Source organism: Macrobrachium nipponense, chromosome 11 (genome assembly GCF_015104395.2).
Source record: "Macrobrachium nipponense isolate FS-2020 chromosome 11, ASM1510439v2, whole genome shotgun sequence".
Lineage (NCBI taxonomy): Eukaryota > Metazoa > Arthropoda > Malacostraca > Decapoda > Palaemonidae > Macrobrachium > Macrobrachium nipponense.
Genome location: NC_061087.1, coordinates 18,755,343 through 18,771,977, shown reverse-complemented (window position 1 = coordinate 18,771,977; position 16,635 = coordinate 18,755,343). Strand labels below are relative to the sequence as shown.

Here is a 16,635-nt window from a genome sequence, read left to right as displayed (position 1 = left end):
GAGAGAGAGATAGTCAAACCACTGGCCTACAAGGACTAAAAAAGATATATATATATATATATATATATATATTCATATATAAATATATATATATATATATACTTCATACATATACATACATACCATACATACATACATACGTACATATATATTTTAAGGCCAGTGGTTGGGAGTTCTCTTCACTGGCAAAATATCTTGGATTTTATTCCCGAGCGAGCCGGAACGCTTTGGGCACTTTTCCTCACATCCTGTTATGCCTTCGTTGACGTAAAAGGTTGAAAGGTTCCTCATGAGCGGCAGAGGTAGGGGACAGGTCATTCCACAGTCCAACAATACTCGAATAAACATTATTTTCATCATTCTTGTATAGGAGAACTGATTCACCCAATATCGAACCAAAAGAATGAACAAACGTATCTCACGTTAAAAGAAATAAACAATCTTTTTATTATGCTATACAAAGTGATTCATGAAGCTGTTCAATGTGTCTATTCCTGTGTTATTCAGCAGAAGTTCAAACAGTCCAGAATGAGACAGAAAAGAGAAGATAAAAGCATATCATAGTGAGAGAAGTTTTCCTCGTAGTCTTCAGACCACCACTGCTTTTCAGAAATTAGCTTATTCTTTTGCTTTACGTGCTGAGATAAAAAAGTAAGGATGGAAATAAATTAAAATCTTATTCATCGCCTTAAACATTATTCTCTCTAAATCTCTTCAAATTACCATGCTAAGCAGCGAAAACTAAAGTCTCATGGTTGTGTTTTGTTGAGCGCAGTGCTATCTGAATAATTAATTAGATTATATATATATATATAAAATTAGATAGATAGATATTATTAATATATTATATATATATTTATATATATATATATATATGTTATATATATCTATATATACTATATATAGATATATGGATATATATACACTATATAGACATGCACATACATACATACAACACACACACACACACACACACAAACACACACATATATATATATATATATATATATATACACATAGACTTCATACATACATACTACACACACACACACACACATATATATATACTATATATATATGTATATATATGTATAGTCAATGCATAATAACACTAACTATAAACAGAAAACTATTAAATGGATTCCTGATCATAATAAAACAAAGCTGCTGTACGTATATGGAAAAAAATGAATACATTACTAAAAGAGAATAATAAAGGTATATTTTATCATCAGTTTCGCACTTTTGAATAGAAACGTCACCTATTTAATGCAACCAAATTGCCGAAAAGATGAATTCACATCAAATTCATTTGTGAATTCATTAAGAAATAATAAACAGGTGACTCATACTTCTTTATGCACCATTTCATATGAAGCTCCAAACTGAAGGTCACTTACATAAAAAAAAAACAGATATATAGTCATTTATCAAATGGCTCATCCTAAACATAGTTACAGGGATAAAGAAGTAAGTTGTATCCTGGAAAAACCAGAACAGAAAAAAAAATACATACAGATATGTCGACCTATACCAAACCCTACACAAACAGACATACATGAGCACTGGTACTTCTTCAACCACTAAGAGACATAGGTGGAATATGGTAAATCCCTATAGGCATATGGACAAAAATACACATTTAATAACACATCCTCAAATATACTAAAATACGTAAAACGAACGGAGAACGGTGCATTCAGAAACATACCAACAGACACCGAGAGACACATAAACGCGCGCATTATGATAACACTCTCTTTCCACAAAAAGGATTCCCATCGGCCAGTTTTTAATCAAGACCCAAACGGAAATTAAAAAGTACAGTTGGACATTGCGACAACAAAAGTGGCGAATTTGAGCCCGCGCCGGATAACAGCAAAAGTTGATTGGGGGTTGCATATTGCAATAGGAGTTTTTAATTATGGTGTTGATGCAGCGCCAGTGATGATGGCGTATGCACCGATTGACAGTGTTGCGGGGGTGGGGCGGGGTGGGGGAGGGAGTAAGTAGGAGGGAGAAAGAGGGAGGGGACGGGGGAAGAACCAATGCAAGTTCTGATGATGGGGACCTCAATGGTGCGGTTTTTAGCACACTTTTGACCAAATGGGAAATACCATGGTTGTTGCAACCCGCCAATTGCAGTTCGCTGATTACACATGTAAAATAAACACGCAAAACAGCAAGCACATATATTATTGCGAATACTCTGAAATCTCCGTTTTTCATAAAGAGTGAATGTATGGCGTGTGGGCACTGCAAAAAATGTGTATGACAGTATATGTAAACGAAAAAAAAAAAAAAACTTTCATAGTCATCATAAACATGTGTAATTGAGTGCGCTCGATCAGGAACAACTGTCTGTAAATATACCTTGACATCCAAACATCAATATGAGCTCACACGACAAGAACTTCACGAGACTTTCGTCTTTCTCAGAACTGTTGAATAACTAGTCAAATGAACACTGACACTGACAATCAATGGTGGGATTGGAGAAACAAATCCACAGTTATGTATGGGTATAAATATATTTAGAAATAAATCTCCACAGAGAGCTTTCGGGAATCTGTTCGATTCCCCCTTTCAGGTTCCCGAAAACCCACGGGAATTATCGGATAAAAGGTAGGTATAAAAAAGAAAGAAGAAAAAAAAAAACTGGATGGAGAACACATGCATTCTGAAGTCGAGTGACATTGGGAGACGGGACAGTGAATATCGGATTGGATAATGGAAGTAGTAGAGTGGTTATTTCTTTTAAACCCTCAGGAGTAAATATTACGGATAACGGTGCGAAGCTACAAGCGTCGAGTCAAAGAATAGGAGAAGCAAAGAAGTTGTCCAGCTCTCAAAAAAGGTTGAAAGGTAAAAAGAAGAATGACCAGATTAGCTGATGCTCGTTAGACGGCAAGAATGGTGGGGTGAAAAGATAAACCAAGAAGGTTTCAAGAATTTGATGACTGAGAAAATGGAGCACTAGTGTAAAATTCGGGATTATGAAGAGAAGGAGGAAGAGAGAAGGAGAAAATATTTGCTAAATAAGATGGGAGTTGTCACTCTGCAAACGACATACTTTTGCGTTGGCAAATGAAAGGACCCATGATGCCAACATTCTCTTCATAAAAGAAATGGTTCATCCTTGAATCTGAGATTAATGGGTGATGTGGTTTAGACTATACTGCTGATTTTCTTGATGCCATTCCCACTTAGGAGACATTACAATATATATATATATATATATATATATATATATATATATATATATATATATGTGTGTGTGTATATATATTCATATATAAATGTGTGTGTATGTGTGTGTGTAATATCAACACTCCCAAGCATCTGCATCAAATGAGCTAAACTTAGAAATGATAAAGTGACACAATGGAGGGAAGAGATGATTATGAAATAAGGGAAGATAAAAAACAAATCCTCGAAGGAAGGGGAAGAGGGAGTAAGCGAAGAAATGCATTAATGAATGCGGAGGATGGAGAAAGGACGAGCACAAAGAGGGAGAGAATATGCATAAATAAATGAGAGACACGGAATGATAGACAAGTCATACATATTCCAAAATATGAAGATATAATGTGCAATAACAGATTGATACCATATCCATATTCATATAAGCAAGATGATAGGTAGGGACGGGTAAATACTCGTGTGTATATTTTCACGTAAAAGACTTTTACCCTAACAACAGGCATAGCAAGATCTAGCTATTCGCCTCTTTAAACGTTGTTATTAGTTATTACACCTCTTATCTTTATAGTTTTGAACCTTTCAATCCTACTTCCCTTTACGTTCATGCTTCTCAGAAGTCGGTTTCATGAGAAACTTTTTTTCTACACACCCTGTATTATGTTCTTTTTTATTAATGTAAACACTACTTATTTTAAATGGCCCGTTATATATAAAAATACTATGACTGACTCTTGGAAATCATAAGAAAAAAATTGATTAGGGTTGTAGAACTTTGTTCAAATTATTTACGGGCAGGCAAAATATTTTATATTTTATTTCAACAACAATATTTCACAGTTATTGTTGTGCTTTACAATTAGTTAGTGAATAAACAGATCAGTCAGTTTCTCTTACTCATAACACTGGAATCTTTCTCTTTATCAAATATATATACATATACTAAACCTGATCACCTATTCTACTACTGCATTTATACCTACCTTTTGCAATATACATATATAAATACACACACACTATATGATATATATATATATTATATATATAATATATATATATATATATATATATATATATATTCTTGTTGGAATATTACATGAGGAAGAATGTAAGGAATGTAAGGAATATTACAAGGGGAAGAATGCAAGGAATGTGAAGAATGTAAGGAATTAAAGAGCCAAGTAATGAAAATTAATTCCCGTGAAAACTACATAGAAAACAAGACCAATGAAAGAAATCCAGTATAACGTAACAAATACAGAAGATGGAAACGGGAAAAGAGTATAATCAAGATAAAACGAAAATATACAGGAAAAAAATGGCTCGAGAATAAAAAGCAACTGACAGAAAGTTGGAAAATTTAAATAAAAACGAGAAAAGAATACAGAAGTCGAAAAATAAAAAGAGTAAAATTTAGATATAAAATAAAATGTTAAAAAGGGCAATCGACACCAAAAAATAAGTTCAAAGAAAACAATTAAGAGGAAGAATCCAACTGAAAAAGAAGAGAGGAAATTATGAATATGAAGACACTTTACGAAATACAAGTCAGGAATTCATTACAGGATTGAGAATGTACGGAAGAACATTTCCAGAAATTAAAATAATTACAAGTAAGTTTAAAAGGGAAGGAAGAGACTACAGAGGAAATGAAAACGAAAGTACGAACAAGAATCACCACACTGGAAAATGATGCAAATACGGAAAACGAAAGGGAGGAAAATGGATTCCAGAAAGGAACAGTAAGCAGGTGATGACTCTGGTTACGGGTCGCCCTCGAGACCACCCGCCGCGTCAGGTGGAGCTGCCATGAGCCGAAGGGCGGAGCTGCGACTTGGAGGGGAAGGTGGGGAGGTGTGCGGATGATAACAAACGAGGAGATGAAGAAGGCAGTGATAATATGGAAAACAGAAAAAAACAATGAGGATGGAATTCCATGTAACGGAACATGAAATATGACTTGAAGAATTTTTGATGGCAGTCGAGACTAATACGTTGCATTGGACGCGAAACACATACACAAACACACACACACACATTTATATATATATATATATATATATATATATATATATATATATATATATATATATATATATATCTTTAATGTACCTACAGAGAAGCTTCATTAGCAGCGCATGACAATCCATTCAAGCACTGCACCACCACTATCTTCTGTACACTCTTGCACTCTCCGGGGAGTTATCAATACCATTTGTGTTCAGTACCTCTTTCTTTGCCGCCCCCACTCCCCCATATATACAAAACATTAGCATTGTCTTACTAAACCAACCCCCCGCCCCCCCTCCCCCTTCACTGCCATAAAGTATATGAATGATATTCCTTTGTCACCAACCTACCATCGTCCATTTTTTTTTTCCACTTAACCAAACCATATTAAAACTTTCTTCCTGCTAACGTTTTTACCAATATTTCTACGGATCTCCTCACTTTTCACACAACAATAAATAGATAAATGGTGGAGATCGCATAGAAGGAGATATAAATATACATATGTGAACTGCAGAAACGAGAAGCCGATTCTACATTGAGACAAAATCCATAAAGTGATTTCATGCCCCCAAATCCACTTGGGCCAAAGCATAGAGAGAGACCACCAATATGAAAAACATATTCTTCACAGCTCGGAATTCAGAGAGAGAGAAAGAGATAAAGAAAAATGGGAGAGGAAAAAGTGAAAGTTATGAAAATGTGAGGTTTCCACAATCCGGCGAAGTACTGGAAAATCAGAGAAATATTGAAACACCCAGAATTCGAGATATAAAATTCATGGCGATTTTATTTCTCTGTGAAATATGGAAAACCAGAGGAATGCCCGGCGCCCACGATATTAGCAAAGTTGCTCCGCTTCACTTAGGAATAAATTCCGAAGTATATTGAATAACCTGACATTTATTCTAAGTTCTGCGCACAGGAAATTTTTCTTGAAACTCGGCAGGAAATTTATCGTGAGGTGTGAGGTTTCGTTTCAGAGAAGGCGCAGGCTGCAAATAACGGAAATTTTCACTGTAATAATAATAATAATAATAATAATAATAATAATAATAATAATAATAATAATAATAATAATAATAATAATATCTTGTTCTTGGGCATTAAAGCTTCGTATATTGTTAGGAATACACTTGAAACATTATTCCTTGGGAAGCTATAAGTGCTTGAAGTGCATTGTCACTAAAATATAGAAATTGAAAATACGCGAGAAAAAAGTCTAAAAAAAGTCTAACTCAGCCTGTCTTCAAGAAAGGAGATAGTTCATTACCGTCTATAATAAAATAAAATAATAATAATAATCATAATATAATAATAATAATAATAATAATAATATTGTGAAAGTTTGTCGGACTTTATCAATAATACATTAATAATAATAATAATAAAGGAGAACTGAACTGAACTGAACAGCTTCTCCAAAGCCTCCCAACCTTTTCATTCTCAGTAAAATATATTAAACAAACACCACGGCAGATTTCATTTTTCCAACAGATATTTCACATTGTTGTGAAGGATCTTAGCAATAATAAAACTGATAATATTAATACAGATCAACACAGACACGAGGAAAAGCAGCAGATAGAAAAGTAGTACATACGGATTAAATGTTAAACCATAAAGCCATCGGAAGGAGAAATAAAAGATGAATAGAATTCTGATGTCATTCCAAAACTGACACAAATGAAAACATGGATAAAAATACGGAACTTTCTTGGGAACATTAAGTAAAATTTAAGTACTGCATGAAGAAAACAAATAAATAAAGAATATACTATAAACCCACAAAAATAACCTGATAAAGACCCAATACGAACAACATACAAGACTTAATCGTCAGTGATGGAATGAAGACGAAGGAAGAAGGAAATGCAACGACAAAAGAAAAGACGAATGGAGGAGGGGAGAGATAATAAACTGAAAGGGAAGAGAGGAAAGCAGAGCAAAGGACAAGAGAAAACTAATTAAGAACTATAGGTGTAAAAATAGCGATGATAAATTTTGTTACTCGCTTGCCCTGAAGAAATCTTTCCTGATACGTCTGTTTCGATGCTTGAAAACGAAAGCATGAAGGACTGACTTCGAGATTATCTGTTATCGATGAACGGGAAGTCCGGATGAATAATCATTCACTGTGAACTCCATGAGGGTACAAAAGATCCGGCCACAAAAAAAATGGCACGGAAGGGAACAGGGAAGATGAAATAGGGAAGGAAACAGAGATGAAATATATGAAGAAATCAAGGTATGGCAAGGAAGGAAAGAGAAGTTGCAGTACATCAGCTGCATAAGAAATGAGAGAGAGAAACAGTTCATTAGGTCATCACGCCGGGATTTAGGTAGTTAGCTTCTCGTTCACACGAGTGAGTTTATTGATAGGGACGGAACGAAGAGTGAAATATATGAAGAAATCAAGTAATGGATAAGGCCGGAAAGAGGTAAGTTGCAGTACATCAGCTTCATAAGAATGAAGAGAAAAAAAAAAAGATCATTAGGTCATCACGACGGGATTTAGGTAGTTAGCTTCTCGTTCATACGAGTGTGTTTATTGATATATGCGTGTATGACTACAGATACCATGAAAGGAGAGAGGAAATATTATGTTCTCATGCACTTAGATATAAGAAGCTGGAATTCTATTATGGATGCACATGCCTTTACACACACACACACACATATATACATACACATATATATATATATATATTTATATATATATGTGTGTGTGTGTGTGTGTGTGTGTGTGTGTGTGTGTGTGTGTGTGTGTGTGTGTGTGTTTTTTTTTTCTGGACGATAGGAAACATTGAAGAAATGTTGAGATGAATGATGGCAAATATTCTAATACTCTACAGTACGGTGCTGGAGAAAGGTGACATACATGAATTTAACAATGATAGAGTCACGTCGTTACTGAGTAAAAGGTAGGAGTGTGATTGCGAAAACACGGCAGGTAAAAGAAGAGTTTCAACCTGGAAAGTGGTGAGTATCAAGTTCTTCTGTTTGAGTTACATCATAAATGAATAAGGGTTAGTTTGGCATACACGTGCCTTGAGAACACCTTAAAATAGAATGAACAGAGTTGCGCAGCAGAGGTCTTCATTCATCGCGTGGAATTAGAAGTTATAATGATGGAAGTTGAAATTATATTTAGATGTGAGAGTGATTGATTGGACGCAAGAGGGAGTTTAAGACATGACTTCATTATGAGTACATGCGTGATTGATATTTCCTACGGATGGAGTAATGAAAGGGGACCACTGATTATTACTGGAGAAGAAGGATTCAAGTCAGTTGCGGAGTTAAAACTGGGTCTCGAATGGAGAGAGCAGCGGATGATGTTGGCCAAGCGTTTATAACTATGTGATAGCTGCAGAGACTGGGCATAAAAACTGAATGGGCTTGTAAGAGAAGCCTTTGAACACCTAAGCCGATCAATTAGATCAAACGGGCCATTCGTGAGATATTCCCATCAGCATGACCATCCTCTAGCCCTAGAGCCTCAGTGGCGTGGTTGGTTTGGTGTTTGCTTCTCACCTCGGTGGTCGCGGGTTCGATTCCCGGCCAATCCATTGAGGAGTGAGAGATGTGTATTTCTGGTGATAGAAGTTCACTCTCGACGTGGTTCGGAAGTCACGTAAAGCCGTTGGTCCCGTTGCTGAATAACCACTGGTTCCATGCAACGTAAAAACACCATACAAACAAACAATGACCATTCTCTGAGCATGGATTCTTTTTTCTATATTTTATTCCTCTCTTGACTCTTTCTTTTGTAGGTTAAACGGTGCTGTCCAATTTTAATTCTTGGTTTTTGGTTCTGATGTGTTTAATTTTATTCTATCTTAGTGAGTGTTTTTCTTTTTTAATTGTGTTTATTTGCTATATCTTTTTTAGATGTCCGATGATGGGGTGTGTAAGAGCCCGAAACTAGTTGCAATAAAGAATGTTTACCCAAGTACTGGTCTGCCTGTTCCTAATTTATATATATATATATATATATATATATATATATATATATATATATATATATATAGTATATGTATATCTGTGTGTGTGTGTGTGTGTGTGTGTGTGTGTGTGTGTGTGTGTGTGTGTGTAGTTCAACATGACGGTAAAGCTATTCCTCAGCGGTATAATCCATATATATATATATATAATATATATATATATATATATTATATATATATAATATATTATATACAAGAGTATGTGTATTTTTGTTGGTGTATACTTATACGCAAAGTGTGTTTGTGCCCGTGTGTATGTATAAACTGTCTTACAAAAGATTGCTCAAAATGTTGGTTAAAGCTCCCTTTATAACAATTCCGAAAAACATAAAGTATTTTACTACCCAGGGAAGTACTAGAACCTCGCATAATAATTCTAGCTTTCATCATTCCAAATGAAGAAACACCATTTGAAAAGGTATTCAAATAATTACATTTAGCTGCCAGTAAAAACGACGGAATTTCAAAAAGAGTTGGTGTATTAACGTCAGAGAAATTACATTAGTCGACATTTAGACAGAAAGTTTCTAAACTCAACTCTATTTTTAAATGAAATATAATGAGGAAAAGCTGCTTACCAGAAATGGGTTATTTATTTTAAGCTAGTCTCTGAGGACTGCTATAAATAGTTCACACAAAAATCATTCTTGTTATTTCGCAACTACTGACAAATAAAGATTATAACGCAAAAGTGTTAAAACGAAGGATTAAGGGTACTGCAACGCTAGGATCGTGGTGGCTCAGTTATTTATAGGTGGACTTCGCAGTTCGGTGATACCGAGTTCAAGCCTAGCTTATGGTACAGATAGATTTCACGTTTTCGTTTACTCGGGGAGTAAGCCTACAAATTACTTTATTGTTGTTCTTCTTCTTGCAATTGTTGTTCGTGTTCTGGGGGGGGGGGGCGGTAGGAAAGCACTATGGTAAAGCTTAAAAAGGTCTGAAAAAGGTGTTTGGCGTTAAGTTAAAGATACAGGAATTTTAGGAAAGGATATTTATGATTTATTTATTAGAATGAAAATGTAAAAAATAAATAATGTGCATGTTAAATAGTAAAGAAAAAATAAATATTTCTAGTAAAATAGAACGCATTTATTTTAATTTTCCTTAGTGAAACAAGGCGCTGTTTGCCGTAGATTTCAGCACGAACCCCGAGTAAGCTGGAGGTCGGATAATGCCTTGTTACTCTTTGGAGGGACTGGCCCCAGATATATGAAGACTCACGGTTTTCCTGCTTGTTTTTAAGAATGAGGTAGCTAGCTCCAACCACTTTTTTAACGCCAGCCAAGGATGATACCCAATTATAGCTGGATGGACTGCTGGGTAGAAATAGAGGAATCAAAGCTGACAAACCTTAGACCAGAATTGCATCTCACTAGTGATGTCACCCATTTGTTATTATGGCACCTACCAATAAATAAATATATATTTATATATCTTATATACTCAGCGTATATATAATATGTGTGTGTGCGCGCGCGCGTCTGTGTAGGTATGTGTATGGTTGACATTGGATTCATACGCATCTTTCTTTCACTTACAAATTAATGATCTTTAGCATAAAGCTTTTCACACAGTATTACATAAAAAAAACACATAATCGAATACCATACCAGTAACGAAACATTTTCCAGGCCAAAAACAATATATTTTCATCTCAATAAAAAAAAAATAATAATAAAAGCCAGAAACGTACACATATTACCAAAGCACACGCAAACACATTCAAGTACAAACAAGCACATTAAAGTACACATAAATACCATCAACCTCAGAAAAACACAAGATACGACTCTCAAGTCGTGATTCAAGATCCATTCGGCATCAACAGCCATTCCTAGAGAGAGAGAGAGAGAGAGAGAGAGGTAATCGCTAAGCGGTGTAACATCATATCACAGGAAATAGCAGAGAAAAGGAATCATGAAAACTACAGGTTTTTTTGATTTTTTTTTTTTACTTTCAGAGGACAAAAGAAACGAAAAACAAAAATCTGGTCGAGAAATCGGGCGAAGGAATACCTCAAGGTTAATGGGGGTAATTAGGAAAAATAGCATGCTAATAGACCGCAGTTAATAGCTAATAAGGCAAAGTTAGCAGAGCGGAACAGAAGAAAGCGGAAAGGATCCTTAAACAGCGAGGAAAGACGAAGAAAAATTCAAGTGGAGCTTCTCCCTCCCACCTCCCTCCTAACCCCTCCCCCCCTCCCCCTTAACCGATTGGAACAGAATAAGAAAAGGTTTAAAAACTGATAAGATAAAAAATAACATTTTCAGCGGTTAGCTTCTCCCTCTCTTCGTCCTGCCCCGATTAGAAGAGAATGAGAAGACTGGAAAAATAATGAAAAAGTAATTTTTATTGTTTTTATTTTTGTTACCTAACGATGGCACAAAGCCACCAAATTGTTAAGAGACACCTGGAAGCATTTTGGTCCATCAATTCTCGGTTAGTTTCTCGATGAACCGCAGATTTTTTTCTATTAGAGTAAAAATATTAATTACAGCGTCTTTTGAAAATCAGCAAAAAAAAAAAAAAAAAAAAAGCGGCCAGCACGCAACCACGAATATATATATATAATATATATATATATATATATATATATATATATATATATATATATATATATATATATATATGTGTGTGTGTTGTGTGTGTGTGTGTGTGTGTGTGTGTGTGTGCTAAAGAGAGAGACTGAGAGTGAGAAAGGCCAACAGACAGAGAACGTTTTAACGGTATACATTTCGACGTAGTACTGAAATCATCTGTTATTTTTTATCTCTTCCCCCCACCTCCTCCTACCTCAGCTACAACCACAACAGTCGACTAACAACTAGGTTCATAATAAAAAAAAAAAAATACTCCCCCCCATTGTTCACCGTAGGTAATCAAACGCTAGTCATTCGGTTCATGAGTTGAACACGCTACCACTGCACTACCAGGCTAGGAGAGAGAGAGAGAGAGAGAGAGAGAGAGAGAGAGAGAGAGAGAGAGAGAGAGAGAGAGAGAAGGCAATGACTTGCGCTTTCGAGAGAATATCGACATTTACCGAGCAAAACCATCAGTTAAGATTAATTACAGACATTGCGCGCCAATCATGAATATGATTGTATTCATGGCTGCTATTTATGTCCTGTATTTGCACTCAGAAAAAAAATATCTTCCTTCTTCAAAGTATATCTTTTCTTTCCTCTTATTCTTCTCCAAGAAACAGAGCAGAGTATATATTTCATCCTCCATTTTACTTTACATACAAAACTTTTCGTTCTTCTTTAAAATACAATTAATAAACTTTTCTTTCATTTTCAAAATATATATTTTTCTATTCTCCTTGTATCCTTCAAGAAATAGTGTAGAGCAAAATTCCATCTAACAGATTTCGTAACATTTCATCTGAGAGATTCTCGCTTTTGATCGACTGCGTGACCTTATATTACACATTGGCGTTATGTCAACTATAGTCATTGACGCTAACTTTATGAGTTATTCTGTTATGTAACTCGTTTAATATAGTTAAAAACCATGACACTTTATTGTTGCTACGCAAATTAACAATTCACAAAACCTTGATAATGTAGAGATTTTTATTTTTTAGTATTAAATATTCCGAAAGATATTGATACAATCCTCATGGTCATCATAAGTACTATTACTTTTACTAAGAGTACTTTTGCTAATCATGCTGTTAGTATTTCCTTTTTGCCCTCAGAAAGGTAATCACACCGTTCTTGCAGTTATCATTTCCTACTAAGTTTCTTTTTAACTTATATCTTAATGTCACATCTATTGACTGTACTTCTCTTGCTCATGCTGTTGTTGCTGTTATCATTTCCTTCTTAGTTTCTTTTTAACTTATATCTTAATGTCACATCTATTGACTGTACTTCTCTTGCTCATGCTGTTGTTGCTGTTATCATTTCATTCTTAGTTTCTTTTTAACTTATATCTTAATGTCACATCTATTAACTGTACTTCTCTTGCTCATGCTGTTGTTTCTGTTATCATTTCCTTCTTAGTTTCTTTTTAACCATTACTTAGGAATTGATCACCAATTGTAATATGATCATAACTTAATCTTGATGACAGCCTGTTGCTCCACAAACGCGCACACACATACACACGCAAAATTCTTTTTTCCTTTCTTTAGGTCTCTAGTAGGAGGTCACATTCAGCGACCCCTATATCCTTCACAAAAGTAAAATAAAACCATACATAAATAAGGATGCAGAATCCAGACATGTAGAGCAACAGAGACACTTGTCCTAAATTCATAATTAGATTTGGATCTCCTTATTAAATCTCCATGAAGGAAATTTCATTTAGTAAGGATACCAAATTAAAATAAATTTATGGTTAATTAATTTGTAATACGTTGCATTTTACTCACGATCTCGCCAAGGTCACAGGAAGTCCCGTTCATTCTTGTGTCCGGTAATTAAAGGGAGGCTGGGAAAAGCCTTTGGTGAATAAGTACAAACAAAGCTAAGTTGTAACATGGCCAGGAATTATGGAAAAATTAACAGGAAAGCGAATGAAAGGATTAGAGCTATGTAGACGAGGTGAAGGGTGGATAGGAAAAGGAGTATCTACACATTTACTGGTCCTTGCTCCTGAAGCAGCCTGTAATGTACATTTGTTAGCAAAGGAAACGATAAAATATGGAATACAATAAAAATTGAAAGAAGTGAACTGAAAAATATTATAACAAATAATACATATATGTTGGATATCATCACAACCGGTCACATAATTTTAAAAATTGCCTCCATGATATACAGAGCTGCCCACTCCATCGGTTTTTGCAAGGCTGTTCAGAACAGGCCCATGGGGAGCACACGATAATCAGGAAAAAAACAAGGAGCAGGTACGGGAGGGGGCGGGGGACAGAGAAGGAGAAGGAGAAGGAGGAGGAGGAGGAGGATGAACAGGAGGAGTTAAGAAAAAACGCTAATAAAACGTCAATCACAAGCGTATCTTGGAAATCAGATTTAACAAGATGGAAGACGAGGCAGAACGAATCGGACGGAAGAGCTGTTTGTTGACCGTCTTTTCGGGCAACGGGCGAGAGACGCTGGCTCAGATGATGGCGATTACCGAGGACGAGGAACGAGTACTCTCGAAGGAAAAGGGGGAGAAGAGTTATGCAAGTGAAGCATGTAGAATATATTAAGAGAAGTCTGAAATATGAAGAACGAGTTAAAAAATAACGAATGAGCGTACTAGAGCAACACGAGCAATAAAAAATTTAAGAGAAGATTATGGCAATAATCATTAACGTAAAAAAAAATTAGAACAGGTAAAGCCATTTAAGAGAAGAGAGGAATATCGGAGAAGCAAGGAATAATAATAGTAATAATAATAATGAGAGGAAGAACTGGCTAACGTACTAGAGGAGGAGAACGAACAAGCGATGTGGCAAAAAAAAAAAAAGAAAAAAAACACGCATTGATTGATAGAAGAGTGGAGGAGCGGCGGTGGTCTTCCGTGGGGACCACCCGGTCGGCATCTGAGATCGCCAATACCCACAAACTCTTGGGTTAGATGATGATCCTGATGAGGGTGGGGGGAGGGGAGGAGGTGGGGAGAAGGGAGAGGTGATCTTGAGGAGGAGAGGAGGTGGAGAAGTAGGAGGAGGGAAATGAAGGGTGGGAGGGAACTGAATCGAGAGAGATAAGCTCTGAGCTAGACCCTTTCTGTGGGTGGTGATTTGTAGATGACGAGATGATAGTGGTAATCGTGATAGTGATTTCTCTCTCTCTCTCTCTCTCTCTCTCTCTCTCTCTCTCTCTCTCTCTCTCATGCAACTGACTTTTTTGTCTACTGCTTTTCGATGACTGTGTTTAAGGAGAAGCCAACATGATCGAGTTACAATGAGGGAAAGGAAAAAATTGACAATAGTAAATGAAGATATCGAGAGAGAGAGAGAGAGAGAGAGAGAGAGAGAGAGAGAGAGAGAGAGGCAAAATAAGATTGATAAAATTATGATGTAGTGACATCAAAGGCAATTTAAGGAAATCGGCCAAATTATTATAACAATAGGAAAGCAAAAAACAACGGAAATTTTAAAATAATACAGTTTTCGGCAAAACAATATTAAAAGGACATAATGTGGCCCTCAACTTGAAAAAAGATATATAGTCGAAAGACAAAAACGCATGTTCGGATTACATACACAAGCATGTGTGTGTGTGTGTGAGAGAGAGAGAGAGAGAGAGAGAGAGAGAGAGAGAGAGAGAGAGAAATCACGTACAGTCACGCTCATTTCCATGTACACAGTTACACTCAAAATATGCACTAGTGCAAACATTGATTTGAAAAATATTGATAAATGCATGGAGACACTACAGAAGACTTTACGGACTGTTTAATCAAGAAGTCACTAAGTAACTCTGCTAATAATTGATGCTCTAGATAACGCTGAGAAATGAAAAAAAAAATACATTTCTATACTTGGAAATACTACTAAACACAGATGCATACACTAAGCACATCGAGTTTCTGCTAGTCATGCTTTCTAAACAGAAAAGCGTATCTTTTTAATTATGTACCCCTGTCAAAGAAGCAAGTGTTTTGCGACAAACCAATAATGGTTCGGTATTTGATAGTGAAAATTCTAAGGGAAAATATCAGAGGGGTACAATGAGTGAGATACTGCAGAACCCAAGCAAATGAAGCTGCCTAATTTCATACATATTGATGTGTTCATGTAATTCTATTTGGTTTTTGATAATAAGGTTTGTACACATTTTATACAAATGAACTGTCCGCATACCATCATTCAGTCTGACACTGGTCCACCAAAACTGCCCCGGCCACTGGTAACTAATTTACTGCTAATTCTAACAGAGCAGTTATATATATATATATATATATATATATATATATATATATATATATATATCAGGTAGATGTCTGAAAAATCCAATATATGTATATATATCATATATATATATATATATATACATATATATATATATAATATATATATATATATATACTACCATATATATATATATATATATATATATATATATATATATATATATATGAATAAATTGATCACGAAGTATATAAAACGTGATGCTACGTATAAATAAAGGTTTTTGCCACGAAGGAAAAAATGAAAAGCGAGATAGCCTTTTAATTTTTTCCTTCGTGGCAAAAACCTTTATATTTATATATATATATATATATATATATATATATATATATATATATATATATATATCTTCTGTGTATATATATACGTATTTAAATGCATCAAAAACTTCGCATGTCCTAAATAAATTATTTATTACCAGTATCCACACACACTCATGATGCAAGAGCGAAAGAGATGGGGTGAGGAGTAAGGAATTATGAGGGAGAGAGAGAGAGAGAGAGCGCAAAAAAAGAGACGCTGTCGACAACAACCGTGAAAATT

The 16,635-nt window shown here is 35.2% G+C and overlaps 1 long non-coding RNA gene across 4 annotated transcripts in view; it reads right to left on the bottom strand.

Moving 5' to 3' along the window:
• Positions 1–16,635, bottom strand: part of LOC135215377 (uncharacterized) — a 424,575-nt gene that overhangs the window by 217,317 nt on the left and 190,623 nt on the right. The gene's annotated exons all lie outside the window — the stretch shown is intronic.